The 12,446-nt window shown below is 33.1% G+C and overlaps 1 long non-coding RNA gene across 1 annotated transcript in view; it reads left to right on the forward strand.

Moving 5' to 3' along the window:
- The first annotated feature begins 2,094 nt into the window (after positions 1 to 2,094).
- Positions 2,095 to 12,446, forward strand: part of LOC150094394 (uncharacterized) — a 163,237-nt gene continuing 152,885 nt past the window's right edge. Inside the window, exon 1 of the long non-coding RNA XR_016550272.1 lies at positions 2,095 to 2,249. This is a non-coding gene — a long non-coding RNA (uncharacterized LOC150094394). The remainder of the gene's footprint in view (positions 2,250 to 12,446) is intronic.

A 12,446-nucleotide genomic window follows, 5' to 3' on the forward strand; every position in this document is an offset into this window, starting at 1 on the left:
ACTCCCGCCTCTTCCAACAACCCTTTCATGTCTTCTCTCATATTAAACTTATCACTAGGTAAGTCGTTGTTACCTACTATAATCTTTAGCTCCTGGAAAACTTAACGCTATAACTCGCTCATCAACTGCATGTTTTATGATGATAGTCGCCAAACCAAATAACGTCCTTTTTACAACGTTACTTACCTGTAATGTTGTTTCTGTAACTGATCCCATCGTAAATGATTATAATTTACGATTTATTCGTAAAGAGAACTCACCTTTTGAACTAGAGGCATAAGACATAACAGGTCGAATATTTCATATCATTGGGCTGGATTCGATTTCTTTTGCAGCGGTTTTATTTCCTATTCTTTACCGTTATTCATACGAGGTAACGACTACTACAGTTTCCTTTACTGCACTGAAATTTCAATAACTCTTCATTTCACTAATATTTAATAGTTTATTCAATTTTTAATTATTTTTACCGCCAATGGTTGTACCGACTTAATTTTGCATTTTAAAATATGTAATTTGATTCATTTTAATTTTTCGCATAGAACAAATTTCATTACTTTTAATATACCGAATTACAATTTTAACCCAGATATGTTTTGTTCATCTGTATTTTACATTGTAAAAGTTCATAACGCATCGATACAAAATTCACTTACCTCGATGTTTTAGCTTTTAAAAAAAAAAAAAAAAAAAAAAAAAAAAATATATATATATATATATATATATATATATATATATATAATAGCAGTTTTATATGCTATTATGGATATTGAACATTTTATATTAAATTTTTCTTATAATCAGTTCATTATTTGTTTAAATACAAAAGAAAAATTAATTCAGATAAAAGATAAATTCTGTGCTTTATTATCCATTCTTGTACTAAATATTTCCTTTCAATTGTTTTAATTCTTAAAATCAATTGTTGCATTGTTATAGTACCACACAATGCCATAAATGTTCACGCTTAATTAACAATGAGTAATAAAACATTCCGTGCAATAAATTCCTTGTTTACGATTTTCGCATTTTATTTCTTCAAGAGAAGGGGTTGAAATTCCGTATTTTGAGGAAACAGTATGCACTCGCTGCTTTCACCAGATTAATAGCGTTTCGATTGTATCAGCTGCGAACAGTTTCACTTATTTTCTTTATAATTATGATGAACATGGATAGCAATGAAAGTGTTTTCGATCTAACAACAAGAACCGGTGACAATTTCTTCACACGAAAGTATTTTTGAAAATAAATTTTCACCCCCCCGCGAACGTCATATTTAAATTATCAGTATTTCCTGTGCATTCATTGGGCAATAACCAAATACGAAGCCGTAGGGCTGATCCAGAACCGATATCACGTCGTTTATGAACGGAAGCATTTCTTTCGCTTTTAGCCGTTCATATTTCGAAATCTAAGAAAGATTTATGGAAGCGAACTGACTATATATATATTAAATATATATGCAGTCTGTTACAGACACCATACTACGGCAACTTGCGTAACAAATAGAACATTATCAATATCATTATGAAAGAGTGCTGCAAAAAATACGAATATTTAAACAATTATAATTTTACGCATGATGGCAATAAGCATAAAGATAAGAGGGAAATAACAGTCCATAAATCTCTGCTGATGCAATATCATTTTTTATCCATCGTTGTTAGAGGAGTTAATCGTCAAAAGCTTATAAGATAATTACTTTTTGAAGAACAGTTAATTAAATTTGTATTTTTAACTGCACCTCCTGCTCCGAACATGCAGTAAAAAATAACTGTGCCATTATAAACAACAAGATATGGTTCAACAATGCTCGGCGTCCTTTGAAATTGTATAAAAACTGCAGTTCACGTTCCACGTCGAACAAAAGAGGCATGCTCTGCTGCCATAAAATAAACGAATATTATGCAAAGTGAATTTCCATAGACTTATCAACAGTACGTTTTAAATATTTGAATGAAAATTTCTCTTCAGGTTTTGGCAAACGCTTCTATATTCTATGGAGGAAAAGTGGGTTAATTTGTTATTCCACAGACTGCCGAGAATTTTATTAAGCCTATTTACTTCGTATTCTCACTCTACACTGACATTTTGGAATTTCCTTTCTGAAGTTAAATATTATTTTCAGATTTTCTAACGCTAGTTTTGCCGTTCATCTTGTTTGAGTAGAAAGAACTCTCGTTGTGAATTTCTTAGATACATTTCTGAATTATGAAAATTGATTTAACTAGCGAAAAGGTCGCGGTTATGTAAGTATTTCCTGTTTAATTATTTTAAATATATGAAACTTGTGTAAAGTATAAATTAATTTACAAAATTAAAATGAGCATTCAAACTTAAACTGAACTAATTGCTTTAATGTTCGTTGTTAAATTGCTAGTAGCCAATATGTGGGTATTCCAGAAACATTTTGTAGTTGTAAATTGTGATTAGTGTTTAATTTTCGTTCGTTTACCTTGATAGGTTCATCCTGAAGGGCAAGAATTGAGTCCGCCAAATGTAGGCCATTAGCTACACGTTATTTTAACTATAACGTGCGGACTTTGGTTTTGATATTAGGTTTCATTATTGCATTACTGTATGCTTGATTGCAGTCCGTATCCCTTTTCTTTTTTTTTTTTTTCCGCCATAGAAATATCTTTTCGTTAGCGTACCAAATTTTGTCATAAAACTGAATTAAACTTAAACTAAATGTACATTTAGTTTTTTTTTTTTTTACTACTACTTTTGAAGGAAGTTTCTCAGAAACTAAAGCACTTTTCAATGCTGGGCAAAAATTTAGTTTACTTAATATATAGTTTTTACTATATATTAAGTAAACTTTACTTAAACTATACTTTAGTATAGTTTACTTAATGTGAACTATATTTTGAAACTGTATTTGATCTTTTAGATTCACTTTGCGAACATTTTTGTTTATTTTACAAAGTTTTATTATAAACTTCCGTATTCGTATTTTCAACTCCCTATAACCTTCGGAATTATGCATCCTTGCATTTCTCATTTGGCTTTCTACTTGCGACTTCGGACTAGATCAGAAATCTTGATATGCATCACAAAAGTAAGTGTACACTTCGTAACGCCATGGAGCTCTATGATCGCTTACAATGAGAAAACTTTGAAGTCTGAAAGTGTTACGTGAAAAAAATCTTTTTTCCTCACCCAGTGTTTCCTGCAACAGTTTTTGCAAAAATTAGGAGCTCAATAGATTTTCGGAATGATTTTTTTACACATCTGCTGATATCAAAAAAATTCTCTTTAAATTAAGTTTGTTATTAATTAAAATTTAAAAAAAAGTTAGAAGATACAAAAGAAAGCTGTAGGAAGATAAAAAAAAAAAAAAGAAGAATTTTCGTGTGGTTCACGTAAGTCGTATTCACTGAGCAATAATGAAACGCTGGAATATTCCATAACATCCAAGTCAAGTATCTTTTACCTATCAACACAAATCTTTGCTTTTTTTTTCTTCAGAAAAGTGCAACCCATTAGTTTTCTGTGCTTACATTAATCACTTAAGTCAACAGACTAATGCCCATCTGACTCGTTCATAAGGATAATTAATTCTCCGATAGCACTATTCCGAATGGCGAAAAATAAATAAATGCTTTTTTAAATGTAAGAAGGCAAAGGACTTGATCCTAGAAGTTTTTACGTCAAAAAAAATAAAAAAATAGTTTGCTTGAACGGACAATGAATGAGAAAATTGTAAAGTAAAAAAAAAAAAAAGATTTTTAGCTTGGGTATAGCTGCTGTTTTAAGAAGGGCTGATTTTTTTTCCCCATCAAAAAAACAGCTTTAGCTTAGCTTGCTTGATGTAGCATGAAAGTAATTTTATTATGTGAGTTGAGAACGCTATCTGGCACTTTTTTACATGAATGTCATAAATATTAATTGGAAAAAGCGGTCTCTTGTTTTTACAACTAAAAACTTTCTGACGATGTCTCTAACCGTAATAGGCTATTCAGATTGATATTTTTTCCGCTTTCATTTTGTGAAGGTACTGCAAACTCTGCTACTTTCCTTCCACGTTCCTCATCTTACCCATCCCCTTCTCTCTATATATAAAGATCGGTAAAAACTATTGTTAAATTCGATTTTGTGCTCGATGTTCAAAATCTCTTAGTAGTTATACTTCTGATTTAGTTTAGCAAACATTAAATATTTTAACAGCAATTGCAAATTAAATCATAAATTGTGAGTTTAGCTTTGGTTGGGAGCAAAGTGGTTGGAGGCAAATTTCACTTAATACTTGCGTTTTTTTTTTTTTTTTTTTTTTTTTTTTTTCTAGATTTAGTTACGTGAATTTATTTCCTTCGACAGAAATTCTATCTTGGCGAAATGCCCTTAATACAATCAAAACAGAAGTATACTTAAGAGAGAACTTCAGACATATAAAACAGCAAACGCTACAATAAAGTTGCTTAATAATCATCGACCAACTTTTCGATTAAATAATTCCTTGATCATTAATGATCCCAATATTTGTTAAATGAACTGACTAAGCAAGCACTAAACAAACTTATTGCAATATGCACATACGCCATCCGTCCTCCATATTTAACAATGAAATTGTTGAAGTAATTTTACAACAATTCTAATTTAGGATACCTGTTTGTATTTGAAGATTAAAGAATTTAAATATGAAAATTTCCGAATAACGAAAACTAGGTGACTTAATATATTCTGTTCTTGAAACTTAAATAAATAAACTGGTTTAGAACACGTAAATTAAACGTTTAATATTCTTGTTATAAGGGTAATAGGATAAAATTATAGAAACGCATGATTATGATGGCTGAAAGACTGCACTCCCCCCCCCCCCCGCTTTATCTTCTTTAACGTTGTACAAGTTTGGGGAACATGGAGATGATTACTTTACTTCATTGGCATATGCGTTAGTAGTATTAGCTTAATACTACTAACGTCCAGATTAATATGCAAGTTGCTATTTTTTATGACATCGCCATGACTGATATAAATAAAACGAGTTTTATATTTGAAATATTTTCTAAATTTTCCTTCTGCTTGCTGCTTTTAAAGTGTAATTGTTGCTCAATTAACAATAAATTGATGCTCGAGGCACTATTAATGATACACCAGAAGCAAACATTTCTGTGACGTATGAGTACGAACTATATTTGCACGTAGAGGGAAGTTTGATTAATTATAGTCGTGTAATTAGTAAGATACTGATAGACTTGTCTATGCAATGATAGCTTTATCTGTTCACGAAGAGAGAATACTAAATTGTAAGAGTTTAATTTCGGAGAGAGATGAAGTATATAAAAAAGACCAACAAAAAAAAGTATTTCCCAGTGTAATTACTTCATCGATCAAAGAAATTTCTCTAAGAAAACCTCTTTTCATGACTAGTAAATTATCTGCCGAAGTTGCATGACCAGAGTTGGCTCTAAATAGTATCAAATTCTTCCCTATGGATGCTTCATTCTCAATACGATATGGAGTTTTATCTAATTCTAAATTAAATTTAGAATTACAACCTCATACCACTTATGTTTACAAATATTTTTATATACATTTCATAATAAAAAAACGAAAGTATACAGTTAAATAATGCAGAAATAAAAATCATTATCCTAAGGGAAATAGCGACAACATAATTTTTTTGTTTTCCCTGAGACAGTTTTTTTTCCCAACAGAAACCATTTGAAAAAGTTAAGACTTTATTTAGTTTATTCGATGCGAATTTGCAGTATGCGCAAATTAAACGTTGTAACTGACATACGGTTTCTTGGCTATGTTTTTTAATCTTTCTAAAAAGGCAAATTATTTTAATAATGGTTATGTGATGGTTTTAGGTACTTCCTTCCCTACATTACATTGAGGTAGATGACTCTTCCCTTTCTCAGTTGTCACTCCTCATAGTTGGAAAGACCTGAATTAGAATCTTTCAATGACTCTTAGAACTATTATAAGGTCTTTTCTTATGAAGGTCTTAATTGCTTCAGACGTTTCAAACGCATGACATATAAACTTCTTCATAGCCTTAGTTGCTTTGGCCCTAAATTCCAAAATAACCAATTCATCGACCCCCACTATATCCCTGTTAACATTACTATAAAAATGAAAATTCGACTGTAATTGCAGCCAACGCCAGTGAAAAGGCTAAAGTACTTTGTTAAAATACACCATCTGCAATTACCTATAGACCAAATCGCATATTTGTTGTTAACGAATTGAATTTCTATATTAATGTAATGTATTAACGAATATATTCTCCAATTTAAATTATGTCAGAAATAACTTGTTTTAGGTGCAAACCTATTATGAGAAGTAACACTTCATGTGTAGCTCATCACAATATCGTCCATTTCGTTTTATTAATTATTATTTTTTAAAAGCACTTTTGTTGTGCATTTGGGCTGGATGAAGAGCATCTAGAAGTGGTGACGAATGCTTTATCACTCTGTTGTTATAGTGGGAAAGATTACATCATCACGCCTGCTCCCCTCAGGCGAAACTTTAAGACATTTATGAACAGTTCTAAGTATTACTTTTTTGGATAATTATTTACACATTACTGGAAAGCTTTGCATATTAATATTTAGTGTAGTAATGGCTCTGACTTGAAAGGTTGTGCTAATGCATAGTTTTCCTCATTGACCATTACAGAGGGGCTAGTTCTTTTTATTTTTTTTTATCTTTCTTCTATGTTTTATAGTTCTATCTTTTCTAAATTGTGATGTTAATGACTTTCCTGTTACTTACGCTAGATTTCAACAGGATGCTAGATATTTCTTCAGAATTTAACCTATCGCATCCTATATTTTAAACGATTAACCAGTTCAGCTTATCAAATTCTGTATTTCTTCGCATTCATGTAGTTAATATAAAGTTTAACATTCGAGAAGTAATGCTTTGACCAGCATTTACTTTACAACTCATTTAGAAACAAACTTATCTCCGTAATGAGGGGAGGGAGGGAAGAGATTCTGACGAATATCCTCCATCTAGGCACGTCCCCCTGTGATAATAAACACGTGACTCCCCTTATAGCAGTCACGCGACTTTCGATGAATATTAAGGCACTTTAGCCTAAGAGCAAACTAGGCACGTCCCCCTGTGATGATAAGAAAGATGTCTCGTGCAGGTTAATTTTAAGCTAGATAAAATCATGCTGACTTCCCTTATAGCAGTCACGTGACTTTCGATGAATATTAAGGCACTTTAGCCTAAGAGCAAACTAGGCAATCAATATCAAAATAAGAATCAAAAGTTGGAAGATAAAGGCCTGTTACTGAATTTTCGAGATTCATTGGGCTGGATACAAATAGGAATACAAACGAGACACAGTAGACATTGTGAAAACATAACAGAACTGCGCATATATAAGTAATATGCAATTTAAATGGGACACTTTGTGTATTTTTTTTAAAGAATATTAAAACATTCCAGCTCAAGCATCGCCAAAATTATGGCAGCTAAATCTTTTTTTTTTTCTTTTTTTTCAGATTTTATGCAAACTTTGAAAGGTTGAAAACGTTATTGATTTATACGCTGGTAAGGTAATACGAACCAAATATAGAACAATTATTTGGCTAGCTGATTAGGACTGTGCGCTAAATTAAAGAGTTCAACTTTCCGTATTATAATAGAAACAGTTTAATTATATATCGATGAGTTTCATCTTACTCAGAAAACTTGAGTATCACAATGACTTTAGAAGTTTAGAAAGGAGAGGAACAGTTATTTTCTGATATTAACTGTGTCAGAAAATAACTTTAATTGAACTAAACTTGTCCATCATCACTACTGTGTAAAATTGTTATGGGGACTCAACCGGATATAGCTATGTCAGTTTATTTTTCAATATAAATAACAATAAATTTCACAGGAGGTTCTTGAAATCATAGAATGCAGCCCACATATTTGGCGAACAGTCTCCAAAGAGTATTGAGTGCTTATAGAGAACTGACTTTTTCTTCGAGGCAAAATATGTTCTACAATGGAAGCAGAACATATTTTATCTTCTTTTGCCATCTCGAACAAAACCACATTATAATCTTAGGAGGCAGGTAGATTTGAATTTCATCGCCTGGTGCGAGACCCCCCCCCCTCATCTTGCGGTTTGGAGGGAAAAGTTCCACGTTTGATCTATTGAGCAAGAGTTTCCATATTATCTAACCTTTAGCCATAGATTTATCAAACTTAAGAGGACAGAATGCACATCAAAATACTTTGTTTAAAATATGCATGATTAGTATATTTTCATAAACTCGTGTAACCTATAAGTCACGATAGAATTTGGATTGCAGTATGTAGCATAGTATGCACAAAAAATCTTCATTCAATAGCTTTGGATAACGAGTTTATTGGTATGAGTTGTTGATGGTTTCTTTTGTGGACAGACTGGTCTATTGTACAATCCAGATTGTTGCACTTTGGACCCTTTTAGTGGCATACGTGTTCTACCAGAACTTTTTTTCATGCAGAGATTACCATATGACAGTTATTGACATCTAAAATACTCAATTGTAGTATTTTGACTGTCATATTGATTTATTGCTGAGCTGGCTCGGAATTTTCTTGAGAGCATTCTAGAACTGACGTGTTCCCAGCGTCCTTTGACGATGAATTCTTTGAGTTTCTTCATTGGATACATCAGTTTTCCTTCCCGCAAAACAGATAAATATGCCCCACAAATACACGCCATTAACAGACATACGGTGTTTATAGCTTTAGTTGCTACCGCTGTAATTCCACACAGCCCTAGGATTGATTATTTTAGGCAATGAAGATTGCTTAAGCGCTTGAAGTTAAGTTACTATATAAAAGAAATTTAAGTATTAAATTAGAATTAAAAAAAGGAAGAAAATAGACTATTTGTATTCGGGCTCATTAGGTGATAGATCACTTACTCTACCACTCTCACTACTACAATTAGGAGAGAGAAGCAGTAGATTTTATAAATTGAGTAATCTTTTAAAGCAATTTTGATTCCGTGTTAAGAATATAAATTGTTTCCATCATCAGAAATAATGAATATGAATAGTATATCAATCAGAAAATCTGCGGTCGAAACTAATATCTAAATTGATAATACATATAATTTAATATAGTTTTTATTCTGCCGCGGGCCGCACAAAATCACCTTACTGGTCGCATGCGGCCCTCGGGCCTGCTGTTGGCCACCTATATCACTCTATGATATTCATATCCGGAGAATTCGGCCGCTATGGTAATACCATAGCGGCCGAATTAGGCCTAAGCATTGAGTATCTTTACTGGGCGCCTACCTTGGAATACACATATGAAGGAGGGTGCTTTGCTATAGGAGACACCGCATTTTGTCTCCTAGTTAAATTCTGTGGGCAGCTGTTCTACAGTTTTCTGTGCGTAGAATTGCACAAGGCAGGAAATTGAGAATGATATTTCAACAGGAAAATACAAATGATACGCATGTTGGCAAGAGGCAAAAAGAGGACAGAAATGAATGCTGATGCAATATATCATTTGGCATTCATCGTTGGTAGAGCAGGCTATCATCAAAAGGAGGTTCGAATAGACTTACTTTCAAAGCATAGTTAATTAAATGAGTAGTTTTTAAATTTTTCCATCCTTCCTATTCCGAACATGCAATAAATAAAATAACAGTGCCATTGAAGAACAAGAGATGATTCAGCAATACTCGGCGTCATTTGAATATTGTATAATGATTTCTGTTCACATTTCACGTTTATCGAACCCAACAAAAGAGACACTACTTCTAAAGAAAATGAATATTATGCAAAGTGAATTTATAGATTTCAAAACAGCGTTGAATATATTTAAATAATGATTTCTATTTAGACTTTCGCAAACTTTTCAATTCCAATGGATAAGTGGCTAATTTGTTATTCCGAAGATTACCAATGATTTTATTAAGCCTAATTACTACGCATTATTTCCACGACGAGCGTCGATGATATATGGGCACCCACTATTAGGCCAAGAGGCTGCTGTTCTGCCAGGTTTATCCATCACCTCAACACCCTAATATTATAGCCTGTTCACTATTTCGTGAACACGCTATAGTATTAGCAATTTCCTGGATATTGGATACACCCTTCGACCTGTATTATACAGTCATGTCTTTTTTGAAGTCCATTAGATCACGCCCATTGATCATGCTGATCATCAACTTAGAATGAACAACAGGATTAACACTACGTATGAGTAGAATGGCCCATTGGGAGATAACAGGAGTGGTCATGTTTTGACTGGACATCAAGAAGTCATGTTTGTTCTTAATAGCATTATGGACAAAAATCTTTTATTATCACTCTATAAAGATAAATTCCTTCCCAGCATAGTTTATTGCCTTTTTTGGCTTCTTTCAAGGTACTGAATACCATACGTATCACCACTTAATGTAAGACCACCTTGCTGTTTAATGACGGGGATAACTATAACCACCCCCCTCCACGTTTTGGTATCAAGAAGACGCAACATCATCTATCGCTTAGCTCACTGAAGTAAGCTAAAATGCCATAAGTTTTCAGAGTATCGTGGCTGCAAATGATTATTAAAAAAAAAAAAAAAAAACTTAATGCGCAGAATTATTTAGTTGATAGCGGGCCATTTTAAAATAATAATTTTCTTCATTCTTTTCGTCTTTTACTTTTCCATATGAACATGACCTTGTTTGTTATATTATACGTATTTATATATTTTATCTTTAACTGTGTGTGAAGGAGAGTTGTGCCTTAATTTTTTTTTCTGTTCCTATTTACTTAGTGAACAGCCTCTTTTCTTTAGCTGGTTTAATCCTACATGATATGCTGTTTACTTACTTTCATATCATTCATTTCTCTCTATGTTAATTTCTTCGGTCACCGATTTCACACTAAGAGGTCGTGGGTTCGAATGCCATTAAGGACGTGGATGAAGGGCTTCACAAAGTTATCTTTGGTCTCTAGAGATTAGTTTCCGGATTACGTAAAATATAAATAGCAAAATAAATTAAACAACAAAACGGCCTGCTAACGGTATGACTTTACTATAGGTTTAAAACCTTATTTCCTCACTAATTCGTTTTTAATGAACTTTACTTGAATCGACTCGCTCACATAAACAATAAGAAAGGATAACATTCTGATATCCTAATCGATACTGTTTATGCCTTGTATAAATAAAATCGCATGGATAGGATGTGTATATATATGGTGTCATAAACAGTGCACTTTAAATTGCAGTGATTATAAACCGTAGATGGAGTGTTAATTTTTCACTGAAAGATTTTCCTTAGTTTACAAACGGTCGATTAAGATTGTGTAAGGTTTTTTCTTCTAACAAATTATTAAGAAGTAGGTATGAATTGACCAACATGACAGCGGATGTGTGATGGATCAGTATTTACTTATTAAATGCTGTCTTAATTGAAGAACGTACGGAACAAGAATGGTGTTTTTAAGTGCTCATACTTTTTTATACAGACGTTTGGCGTGTACAGTTTATGGACAGCGATGGATTGTTGAAACCCGAAATATTTTAAAAGAATTTTCGTCCATGGTGACTGAGTGAGCCGCTCCCAGCCATTCACAGCAACACCCTTCGAACTACGTAAGTTTAAGTGTAAGGCAGCAAGCGGCATCTAAAAATCTGCATACATCGACAGGTGATCATTCCGCGTTCCTTGTTATAATCAACGAAGCTTGGTTACTTTTATTTTTTATAAAGAATATACTCATTGCTCTACGAACAAGAATAGCGAGAATGTTATTTGGGAAAAAGTTTTCAGTGAAATAAAAAATAACTTACTTTTTTAATTATATTGTTATTAATATTATTATTAGAGGGCGCTGTGTAGGCATACGAACGGGCGCACGGTGATATCGCTGCTCCAGTTTTTTATAGTTTTAAAGTGGTTCCAACTCCTGGTTTAAGTTGAAAGTGTTCCCAAGTAACCCTACTTATCACGCCGAAGACAGTGATATAAAATTCAACGAGATCAACTAAGAAGAAACCAAATTTTGAAGTGTTGAAAAGCGAACAGAGAGGACCGTGGTCAACAACGAGGGAAGAACCAAGGACGTCGCCATCTTTTCAATCACGTCATACTGCCTAAGGGAAGAAAGGTGAGTCATGAAGTGTATCAAATGCCTGGAGGATTTATCGTCCAAAGGAAATAATACAACTTGTACGAAATGCAGTAGGATTCTACACTTAAAATATGCCGGCTTTTCAGAAACAACCGGGCAACATAAGTAACACGCGAGGAATGGAAGTGCGTACTCTGTAGGAAGAACGAAGAAACGCACCTAAAGCAGCCACCTACGAAGCAGCCGATTATACCGGAGGCAAAATCAGACGACGAACTGAACAGACAAAAAAATGCAGGTGAGTCCTATAATTTCATCTCTTGAAATATACTAATAGGAAACCGTCTACAGACCATAAAGGCCGGCTTACTGGACGTTGTGCAAGAACTCTTTAATAAACAGAAC

The sequence above is a fragment of the Typopeltis vanoorti genome, chromosome 22, assembly GCF_054136105.1.
Source record: "Typopeltis vanoorti isolate ZY-2024b chromosome 22, IOZ_Tvanoo_1.0, whole genome shotgun sequence".
In the NCBI taxonomy this organism is placed as follows: domain Eukaryota; kingdom Metazoa; phylum Arthropoda; class Arachnida; order Uropygi; family Thelyphonidae; genus Typopeltis; species Typopeltis vanoorti.